The sequence below is a fragment of the Ceratosolen solmsi genome, unplaced genomic scaffold, assembly GCF_000503995.2.
Source record: "Ceratosolen solmsi marchali unplaced genomic scaffold, CerSol_1.0 scaffold6, whole genome shotgun sequence".
NCBI classification, from domain to species: Eukaryota; Metazoa; Arthropoda; class Insecta; order Hymenoptera; family Agaonidae; genus Ceratosolen; species Ceratosolen solmsi.
The window spans coordinates 7,613,422-7,626,247 of NW_011948414.1; positions in this window are offsets into that span (position 1 = coordinate 7,613,422).

Here is a 12,826-nt window from a genome sequence, read left to right on the forward strand (position 1 = left end):
ACTACTACTACTACTACTCCCACTACTACTACTATTACTACTACTACTACTACTCCCACTACTACTACTATTACTACTACTACTACTACTCCCACTACTACTACTATTACTACTACTACTACTACTCCCACTACTACTACTATTACTACTACTACTACTACTCCCACTACTACTACTATTACTACTACTACTACTACTCCCACTACTACTACTATTACTACTACTACTACTACTCCCACTACTACTACTATTACTACTACTACTACTACTCCCACTACTACTACTATTACTACTACTACTACTACTCCCACTACTACTACTATTACTACTACTACTACTACTCCCACGTATAACGGGTCGTTAATCTCTGTGTAAATTTTGTTATTATATACATATATATATTTGTTAAAAGAAAGGGACAGATGGAAACAAACAAGTTGTACACACACTTACATAAACGGATGCACATATAGAAATGCGCATGCTCATGCGCGCACGCGCACGTTACTCGAAAATTTCGAGTCTTTTGTCATTTTAATCGATCCAAGCAGAACTCAACATTTTTTCTTGTTTCTACAAAATGAATAAAATGAGAATATATTACAACAGGAGTCGTCTGTTGTTTGTAAAAAAGAAAAGAAAAAGTGATGTAGGAAAAGACACAAAATCCGATTAGAATGTAGAACCGTGTATTAGCAAATGGAGAAAGAAAAAGGATTATTGCGTATTTTACAATGTATTTTACTAAATTAAAATATTTGGGAAAAATAACGAATCGTTGGATATTTTGATTCTTCTTTTCGAATAAATCTCTTTCGCGAGGAAAATCGACGAAATTTTCAGTTTTGAGATTTGTATGTCTTGTACATAGAATGGAAAAGTTAAAAGCAAATATGCATTAAATATGAGTATAAAGACCCTAACCAAAGTTTTAACTACAGTGCCTGATGTTTTTTCTATAATCAAGAATAATAAATTTAAATTATAAATTCCCTCGGTGAAAATTGAATTAAAATTCTTCTAAAAGTCGCTTTTTAATAATATTAGTAAAAGCAACAAGGTATAAAAAATAGAATTTTTGAGAAATATTGTTTGCTTTTTCTTTATTCTTTGATATGATTAACATTACAGATTTCATAAACCGTATTTAATAAAGTAAACGATGTTATTGATATTTCATTGTATTACATAAGGTAACATTTTTAATATATACATTATATATATATATATATATATATATATATATATATATATATATATATATATGTCTGTGTGTATATATTATTGAATATATTTACTAAAATCTACTTTTGTAAATAATTGATAATTTTTATTGAGTATAATGATCTTTTTTTAGTATCGATCAAATTATTATGTACGAATTTCAAAGTTCGATTTTTAAAATAGTTAAAACTGAAAAATGATAATTTGTGTTTAATAGAATTATTAATTACAATTGCTTTTGCTTTTTCAACATTTACATAATTAAGATGAAAGCCAATAAGGAGAACAATTTTATAAGCACTTTTACGTTTATAATATGTAATCATTGTATCAAATTCTCTATCATATTGATTATATCTCTTTTCTGAAACTTCATTTTAATGTAATATCATCTTTTTCCATAATTTAAATTCGTATTATATTTCGAATATCTAATCGTCTACTACTTCTTTTGATGAACGTAAATTGACATTTTAATTATTACGATGGAGAGAAAAAAACATTAAGAAGTTTTATAATACAATGGATATTGGGAATATTTTCATGTTATATGTTTATGCTTTTGGCGATTTCTATATACTTTTTAATTACATTAGAATTAAAGAGAGAAAGAAGTATACATTTACATTCAAACGTAGAAAACAAAAAAATTTATATAAAGAAAAAATTCATGTATAATGGTTAATCATATACACGAATATTCCAAATATCACTTTAAAGATACTATACGTTTTAAACAAATATATAATAAACATATTTCCCGTTATTTAATGCACAAAAGATTTTCAAATTTATCTAAATCCTCATAAAGTTGTTATTACAGGATAATGAAATATGGCATATTGATTTAAATAAAAGTTTATTTTATTCCGATTATAGAGTCAATTCCAGCGTAGATTTAGCCAATTTCTTTTCAGTACATTTATGATATAAATTAAATGCATCAATTTATTCGGATAAATAGGCAACTTTAATTGTATATTAAAGCAAAGACTTTTATATTATATCAAATGAACGAAGTTTCATAAATTCATTTTACTTTGGATAATTGGCAAATATCCTAAGTACCTTTCAAATTTTTCCATCTAGGTAACACGATCTCATATCTTTTTTGGAATGCTTAGCTAAAAGTACAATGAAATTTAGAAATAAAATCTAATTAGTAATAATTATTATATTTTCAACTGGAAATTCAGAAAAAGTTTGAATTTTTTTCGTGTACCTATATATTAAAAAAAAAAAAAAAAAAAAAAAAATGAATTTTCTTTTTTCAAACAATCATGCATTTATGTTAAAACTTTTCTTTTCTGCAGAATAACAACAGTAATACATTTATAGAAATTACCTACGAAAGATTTTTAAAATGCAGAATTGTTTTATAAACATGAAATAACAGGCACTAATAATTATTTTAAAAGAAAAATCGTTAATAAATTGTGCATTTTACAATTATACATGGACTTGCAAAAATATTACGTATTGGGTGTAGTAAAATGCTTTCAACAATTTTATGATTTAGCCACCAAGTTTTATTATAATCAATAAATTATTTATATATTTAAGAATTCAAACAAATATTAAAAAAAATTTCTAGATTCTATTAGTATTTCTTTGAATTCAAATTATATATATTTTGTCCATGATTTTAATTTTGACGTATTGTAAAATAAATCATTCCTTTTTATTTCATAATAATGCAAAACGACTTGTCAGTCATTGCATTTATTATTGTTAATTTTCTTCTTTATGAAATTGTCAATAAAACATTGATTTTGTTAATGTTTTGCATACATTGTTAATTACGTTCAAAATAGAACATAATACATTACGGAAGAATAAAAGAATTAAAGAAAATTTGTAATTTTTTATTTGTGTTAGCGCCCGAAGTTTTATGAACGCAAAACAATATATTTCTTTAGTAATATTTTTTAAACCCAATATTTCAAATGCATGGCCCTATATGTATGGAAATCATTCTTTATTCAAAACATTTTTCGCAAATAATCGATATGTAAGAACAAAAAGAATATCGGATTTCGGGAGAAAGGAAAATCTAATGAAATCCTCACAAGACAATGACAAGCTAAATACGCTTATCGGCTACAAATATTTAGCCGAGCACCTTTTTTAACACTAAGTGCGATTTCGTAATGTACCAGAAGAGTCGAAAGTGAATAGTCAAACGAAGTAAAAGTTTTTTTCCTTAATCAGTGAGTCGTATTTGAAAAATTGTTAAAATTACTATTATAATCGGCGTTATTAATGCTTTCATTTAATCAATATTCGTTATTAATACTTTCAATATATATATATATATATATATATATATATATATATATATAAAAATAATTTTTGAGCTTACGTACTGAATTTATTATGTGAAAAGTACCTCTTAAATTTCATTATTGTTGCTTAAAAAAAAAAAAAAAAAATATCGAAAACTGTTTGAACATGCTAAGAAACTAAATTGCCTAAATTTTAACAGAACTTAGTCGCAAAAAAAAAAATGGATGTGCAAGTTCTAATTACGAGAAATATTTGTAAATTTATAGTGAAAATATTCAAGTCCAAACGTTTTGAAAATTAAATGAAATGTAAAATATTGTAAATTTCTGTAAAAAGAAAAAACTTTAAAATGTAGTATTTGTGAAGAGATGTAAATAAATGTCATTGACTTCAATAATTCTAATATAATATCAACAATTTTTTCGTTTCTTTCTAGTTTACTAAAATATTTATTTTTTAATTTACGTTTGATACATTTTTCAATTATTTTTCTTTCTTCATATATATATATATATTATTTCCTTTATTTTCCGGGAAGAAAATGTTTTTTATAATTATTTTGAAATTGAAATCAATTAAATTAAATTAAAACAAAAAGTTAATATTGGGATTTTTCAAATATGTAAAGTTATATCTAAAATTGGATATTAACTTTTTGCAATACATTTTCTTATTAATATTTTTGGTACTGATTGTACAAAATTGAACACAAACAAATCAAAATTATAACGAACAGACAACTATAAGCCAAAGTATAATACAAATTACTTTATTGTTTTGTATTTAGCTGTATTATTTTACAATATATGTATAAATTTTGAAATATTGTATTGAATTTAAGCTTAAAATTTAGCTTTAAAACTAAATTTACTCATGGTAACGATAGAAAAATAATTTTAAAAAACAAAACATTGAAATAAAAATTAAGGATATTTTACTTATGAAAATTTTTTGCTCCAATTGTAAATGCATAATTAAACAATTCAATGAAGGTATCGCGAATATTTAAATTGAAAACAATATATATATATATATATATATATATATATATATATTGATTATTCTTTTCTTATTTGATAAAGTACGAAGTCATTTTAAATGTAATGATACATAAACATTTAATTATGCATAGTTAATCTGTGTTATGTAAAATGATAATTAGATTATTTCGTGTTATATCAAAAAACAAAAAACAAAAAAACATAAAATAAACAATTTACAGGCAAGTACATGAGTATCATTATAAACGAATGTAAACATCAGGAAAAACTATTGGATTAAATTAGTTCTTGAAAATTGTTGCCAAATTGAATTTTAAGTAAGATTAAGTGCATGAAATTGAGTAAATTTATTTGAAGAATTAGAGATTTTATCTCCAATATGATTAGGTAGTTACATAACATTATTTGTTTTGTTTTATAAAACAATTAAGAGTAAAAAATTTCCCAAATAATGTTCTTCCTACAAACATTATTATAAAAGTCCATAAAAAGTCCACTGTTGATTTTTAAATATTTATTTTTAAAATAGTTACCAAAGTATGTATATATATACGCGGTATAATTTTTAAGCCTAAATTTAATTGTAGTCATTATCATTTTGAATTTTGTTTAAGTTCTATCATCATTTATCGACATATGATGGAAATAATTAACTTAACATTAATAATAAAAAACAAAAACAAAAACAAACAAACAAACAAACAAACAAACAAAAACAAAAACAAACAAACAAACAAACAAACAAACAAACAAAGAAGAACGTATTATGCATTGAAAGCTGTAGAAACGGTGTAATAAATATGTAAATTCATATGTAATTCTAGTGAAACCGGTAGGATGTAAGATTGAAAATATCTGTGAATATTTTAATGCATAAAATAAATTTTTACAGTCAACTGCCATACTCAAATATTAATATTTTCTGAATCTTTTAATTAACATTGTTTGTCCTTCTTTTTTTTTCTTTTATTTTTTTTTTTTGTTTTGTTTTGTTTTGTTTTGTTTTGTTTTTTTTTGTTTTTTTTGTTTTTTTGTACGAAAAATTATTTTCATACGTTTCTAAAATTTACATCTATGAATGTTATGCTGCCTTATCCATACCTTTATCAATCTCAAGTCATTTAGTAGAAAAACATATATGAATTATTTCACGCGTAAATGTTACTGTTATTTAATTATTTGATAACGAAGTAGCTGTTCGCCATTTAGGTATGTTGAACTATACTATAGGCTAAGTTTCATTACGATTTATTGATTGCAATGATTTCTTAAATATAAATGAACACTGAGCGTTAACTTATTGTCTTTCGTAAAATGGTAAAAAGGTTATTATAATGTACATAAAGAATAAAACATGTATAATTTGTAAATAATACGAGTTTAAGATTTTTAAAGTAAATGAAGCGAATAGAATTTTATACTTCACCGAATTTCACTTTTTAAATATTCGGAATTTGTATATTATTGATTGTTCCTGAATTTGTACATATTATTACTTTTTGTATTTATTTATAAAGTGTAATTCAGAAGGAGAATGAAACGTAATTTTTATCTATTCGACTCGTTTACTGTGATACCTTACAAAAGAGTGTGATTGAAACGAATGCGGTTAAATAAAATGTTTTATTTGCACGTTTATATTTTTGCAAAAATACCAAATAATAGGCGCAAAAAAAAAAAAAAAAAAAAACAAAAGAAAAATTTGACATTGAACAATGAAAGCTATAATAATCGAAAATAAAAATCCTTTTCGAATATTAAGTGAATTGATTTTTTATTTCACAATCCTGAATTCCCAAAATATCAAACTTTTTATCAGTTTTGAAAAATAACTACGACTGTTATGGAATTTATAATTATCATATACATGTGTATGTATTGTAGAAAGAATTATCAATTAAACGATACCCATATACATATTGTAATTTATAACATTGTGATATGATTATTTTGCAATATAACATTTTAAAATAAATATATGTTTCTATCAGCATTCCCATAAATTTCGTGAATTTTTAATAAATTGATACCTTGAAATTGTATATCATTAAATATTTAATATATTAATAAAATATTATACTTTGACTATTCTAAAGATAAATATATATAAACTCTATTGTGTTCTTGTACTTACTTACTTAATGTAAGTAAGATTTTGTAGCAATTTCAATTTCACATTTTGAAAATTGAATTACGTCGGAGGTTCGATCAAAAAGCGCAATTTAGTTATGTTTCTTGTACAACTATGCGCAAGCGTTAAATTTGAAAGAGGACAAAAAATAGAGACAAAGTAAATAACCTCTAAAGAAGTTAGATTAGTAAATCATTTTTAAAAAAATATATGGTAGGTAAAGTATGGTAGGCAAATATTAGGAAGGATTAATAATCTTTTCATATTAATTTATTCTCAAAATTATATTGAACAAAATGCAATTAGCTTTTGACAATTAATTCGTTTGAGTTATTTTCTCGTTTTGATCAACTTTTTTTTCTTATCTTCGCTCCACTATAAGTACAGATCTTTGCTTGTTATATATTACTGGCTCATATATTTTTATTGTATATTCTAATGCAATTTAGTTTGAATTTCAAATAATTATAAATTATTAAATTAAATACACATTGTAATAACTAATCAAGAATTAAAAATCTGTTTTTATCATTTAGTGCGTTATAACCGGTATGCGTATGTATGTGTGTGTATATATATATATATATATATATATATATATATATTTTAAAGCTAATATATGTTTAAAGTAAAACTTTTATCTAATTTATGCTTTGTAATTTTTGTCAATAAATATATCCATTATATTTTATAGGACGTTATTTTTATTAATATAAAAGGGACCAATGTTTAATATTATTATTATTATTATTAATGTCTTCATCTTAATTCATGTTACCAAAGCAAAGTATACTAATTTAATGTATTCAAAAAAATTATTTAGATTATAATTAATAATGTTTAAAATATAACAAAGTCGTTAAAAGTGAAATTTTCTATGCCACAAGAATATATTTCGATTTTTATTGAAAGCCTGTTAATCAAGTCGGATTAAATAAACGTATGTTAAATTTCAAATTATTTATAATATATAATATTAACGAGTAATTAAGAATATTCAATAAATTCTACATCATCTACTTGGAATATAGGTTTTTTCATTATCTAAATAATTGGCGTAAGTAATCGTATGAATTTAAGATAACGACAATATTTTGTAATCATTTCAATTTTTTTGTTCTACATTGTGAGTAGCTGAAAATGTTATAATACCTGCAGAGTCTCGGTAAGAGAAAACTGTACTTTTTGCTCTGGTTTTCTGGAGATTCCAACGAGGTATTGGAGAATTTTATTAAAAAATGTTTCACCGAACTAAGTCTTGCCCCAATAAAAGCTACAAACAAACTATTCTAATTAAATCGAAAGGTACTTGTTAAATTATCAATGTAATTATATTTTGTTCTTTTTTAAAAAATTAAACAAATGTTAATGCAAAGACGATCAATAGCAGAATTTATAGAAGCAGATAATATTTATTCTTAATATTTGTACTTATATATGCATGTGAATAGATACGCGTGCGAGCGCGGTTAATCATTATAATTTAATAATTTAACAATTCAATATTACATAGTTGGTAAAACTACGAAAAAATATAGTTAATATATTTATATATAATATACACGAATGATTTTATTTATATACCAAAGTTAATAAATATAATAAAATTGCATAATATTTCTATTTATATATAGTATTTTTAATAATAAATCATATTAATATATGCAATATTCTTAAATATGATGAATTTTATTGTTTTATAAATTATGAGCACAATGTTAAAAAAAAAAAAAAAAAAAAAAAAAAAAAAAAAAAAAAAAAAACCAAAAATGTACTCTTGATATTTCGAGAATTATACGTGGAAAAATATCTACGCGAGCCAATATGGCGCCAAGACAAACAGTATATAATAGTGCATATATAATAAAAAAAAAAAAAAAAGTAGTTTTAAAATAAACTTCGTTGAATTTCTAATATCTCACCTACGATATTATTTGTCCTACGGCCATTAGATTACTTACTTTTGCTTCTTAGACTTATAAATGCTTTTTGCAATTATATTTAATATTAAAGCATCGGCATGTCTATGGGTACAATACATAATTATTTTTAAAGCGTTGAGATACGTTTGTGGGATGCATATGCATTCGCAATTACTGTTTACCGATCAATGAAAAATACATTTGCATTTAAGAAATGATAACGTCTTACCATATAATCATTATTAATTACACCAGCATGATTATGTGACGATTCAGTTTAAATCGATGATAGGTAGAATTCAAGACAATTGTATAACAGGCTTATATTTTAAAATCATCATTGATTATTAGTTAATTAAGAATAAACTATTAATATAAAATAATTATAGAATAAATAATGTAACATTGACTTTTTTAATCATATAAAGTTGAGTAGCTCGCAACAGTTATTATTTATTCATCTTATGTGTTTAAGGATAATTGGTTCATAAATAATAGTAGATTACTTAATTGAAAGAAGTCCAACTATAAGATTATATTGAAGTGATTTTTTGAGAACAACAATTAATAATTACTAATACTGCATATTACAAATAAATTCCTCCTTAATCATTTAAATATTTTATCTGATACAACAATAATATAATAATTAATATACCGATATTCAAATATTAACTATTATATTTTTAAATAAATTGATATTTACTACAGCGCTATCATTATAAATATTGATTGATGAATAGAAATCATTCAATACAAATTATAACTCTTGTTGCAATAGACTTCGAGCATAGATAAACATAATAAGTGCATAATAAATCCTTATTAATTATTTATTCTACGCTATATCTACGTAATTATTTTATTTAATTTTTATTTTCAAATTTTGGTATAAAATATTGATTGTTGCGTAAATTTACGTAAATTTATAAAAAAAAAAATTAAAATGAAAATTTTACAATCACATAATTAAATGAATGTTTAATTAATTATACGCAATATTTTATGATTATGTCTAAACAAGAATATATAACTATAATAACAATAATAGTTTACTAATTTTATCATGAGGATAGTGGTATGGTCATATCTTTTGTTTGGAATGCAAATCATGAAGAATTTTATATGCCATGAGAATATTCGTCGTAAGAAAGAATATTCAAGAAGTAACGAAAGATCTCTATGACTGTATGAGAGGTCTAACTGAAAAATAAATAATTAAATTTAATTAATTATGGCTACGAAGAGCTATAATTATACTTATGCAATAATTTAAATAATATAACAATGAAAACAAAACAAAGAGAGAGAAAGATTGGTATAGCATATGTGTTCTTACGAAAGTGAAGTGTGCGATTAAAAAATTACACTTTAGAAATACAATAATTCTAAATTATATGAATCGCAGCTTTGTCAATATGTGCCGATAGATCAAGTTGGAAAAGGTGCTATCAATGCCGTTGATAGTTGAATATTTTTTAATCTGTCAAATACAGTTGAATCTCTTATTAAACGTGGCTTAAATATCTGGTATTTCATTTATTAAATAAAATTGAATTACGGTGTTTACATTGGATCTTAACAGTGTACTTAGGATTTATATGACTTGCAAATGATTTATTCGTCGTTTACAATGATTTAACAGATTACTATTTAATGCATTACCTCGCATTTTAACAATACAGACTTTTCATGATTTCTTACATATACATTATTTCATACAATTTTATGTACGTTGACGTACACAATCGCGCGCTTGCACACAATTAATTAACTTTACAAAGACATTATTTACAGACATATACAAGATCATTTTATTAAGTAATTATTAATAACATGCTTCGTTATATAAGTTATATAAAAACATGCGCGAATTAAAAAAAAAAAAAAAAAAAAAAAAAAAAAAAAACATAATATAAATATAAAAAAAAAAAAATACTTTCGATTACAGTATTGTAATTTAGTGGTCAATATCGATTTTACATTGATTATCGGGGCATCGTTGATCAATTAAAAATTCATTTGCTAAGTAAAATAATGTTAAACGTGAATGAATAACTAGTGGCAAAAATTAACATATTTTTGTACATAAGGAAGAGGAGACGATCCATAAAGCAAATCGTAAAATATTATTTAGAAGAATGGGGTTATTAAAACTTTAACGACGCGAATAGTTTTATTATAGCCACTGATGATTATTAATAACATATAGCAGGCACCATTTTACTTCTCCCCCAATCTATCCATCGAAAATTTCATCTCCCACTTAAAAGTTTATGGGTTTTTTTTTTTTTTTTCATTTAGATAAAAACTAGCCTTGTAATCCATTTGATGGCCGTAGCGGCGCTGTAATATAGAGATGCAATATATCGCGGCCTGGGTAAGGAAGAGGAGCAGTTATGACAAAATTGAGTCGTTTTAATGTACTCCGTGGCCTTCTCTGCATAGTAAAATATCGATATCAAATTAATAATTAAATATTAAGGTAAAAGAACAACAAGAGAAATAAAAACAAACGACAATAATAGAGCAAAGTGGCTATATACATTTTATAATAATTGATATGTATTATGAAAAATTATATAAAATAAGTAGGAAAGAAAATCTAAATAATTTTATAGTCTTTTACTAATTAATTAAGAGATTTTAATTATTCATCTCTGAGATCTAAATTTAATAGTGTATGTAAGTGCCGCTCGCGCGTTCTCTCGTACACGCACACACACGCACGCACGCACGCACGCACGCACGCACGCACGCACACACGCCCACCCATATGTCGTAACAACTATACGTGCATCTATGCATTAATTATATTCAGCATGGTGTTTGCATGCATAATATGCGTATTATATTTGTTTTACGCACGCATCTATATATATATATATATATATATATATATATATATATATATATATATACATACATATATATATATATGCACGGTCAATGCATGCGTGCGTGCGCGCGCGTATGTGCATGCATGAGGTTCTATGGTCATGTATACGATGAATCTGCTTTTAATTAGCTGTCGACAGGCTATAAATTCAAAAATATAAATTCTTCAAAACTTTGGCTGTTTTAAATGAGCTTTATTAAATAATAATTCTGCCCATATGTTTGTTTGTATATTTGTTTTTGGAATTTATTGGAATATTTGGAATAATAATAATAAATAAATAAAAAATTTTATTTGAAAATCATCGATAATGACGCATTGTACTTTATGAATTATATTTATATAATACTTGAATTACCGATTAAACAAATCAATTATTTTGTTCCCACATTTAAGTGACAAAATTGCCACTTCCGTTGCTTTTTTTCTTTGATACTTGTAATTCGTACTTTTAGTTGGTTTAACCATCTATATAGAAACGGTCGGTACTTTTAAACGAACGAGCATTTAAATTTCAAAGAAGCATTAGAAATTACACCATATTAAATGTTATAGGCGCGCATCGCAAGGCTCAAGTACTTTTTTTATATGTTGCAGCGCCGCATGTGGCCGGTAATGAAAAGGCAAGAGGATGACTTTAAAATTGGTCGATTCTACGTTACTACGAAAAATTACTGCTATTTCCAATGATAATTAAACAATTATGATTATGGCCTTGTAAATTGCGGATACGATTTCATATTGCTTATACAGTATTTCATCTTGAAAGAACTAGAAGACTTAAATCTCTGTTTTTATTTTTCTTGGTTGAAGAAGTATTTTACAGATGAGGTGTGCCAAGTGCTTCTCGGGTATGAATTATAACAACGAGAAGACGAACACGAATGCCTAAGAGAGGCAATGAGTAAGCAGCGAGCGACTAAATGAGAAGGAGAGAGAGAGAGAGAGAGAGAGAGAGAGAGAGAGAGAGAGAGAAACGGTCGAGGACCGTCGTCGTCGTCGTCGTCGTCGTCGTCGTCGTCGTCGTCGTCGTCGTCGTCGTCGTCGTCGTCGTCGTCGTCGTCGTCGTCGTCGTCGTCGTCGTCGTCGTCGTCGTCGTCGTCGTCGTCGTCGTCGTCGTCGTCGTCGTCGTCGTCGTCGTCGAGTCTCGTAGTCGTAGTCTCGTAGTCGTAGTCTCGTAGTCGTAGTCATACGCACGCATTACCGCTACAAATAAAAAAACTGCCACTACTTCTTTCTTCCCGTATCATCACATTCTGCATCTATAACTTATTTCTCCTTAATTTACTCTTCGTCTCGCTTCCTCTTACTCTTTCAATTTCACATGCATAGAAGCGTGCACGCATGTATCACACGTACATGA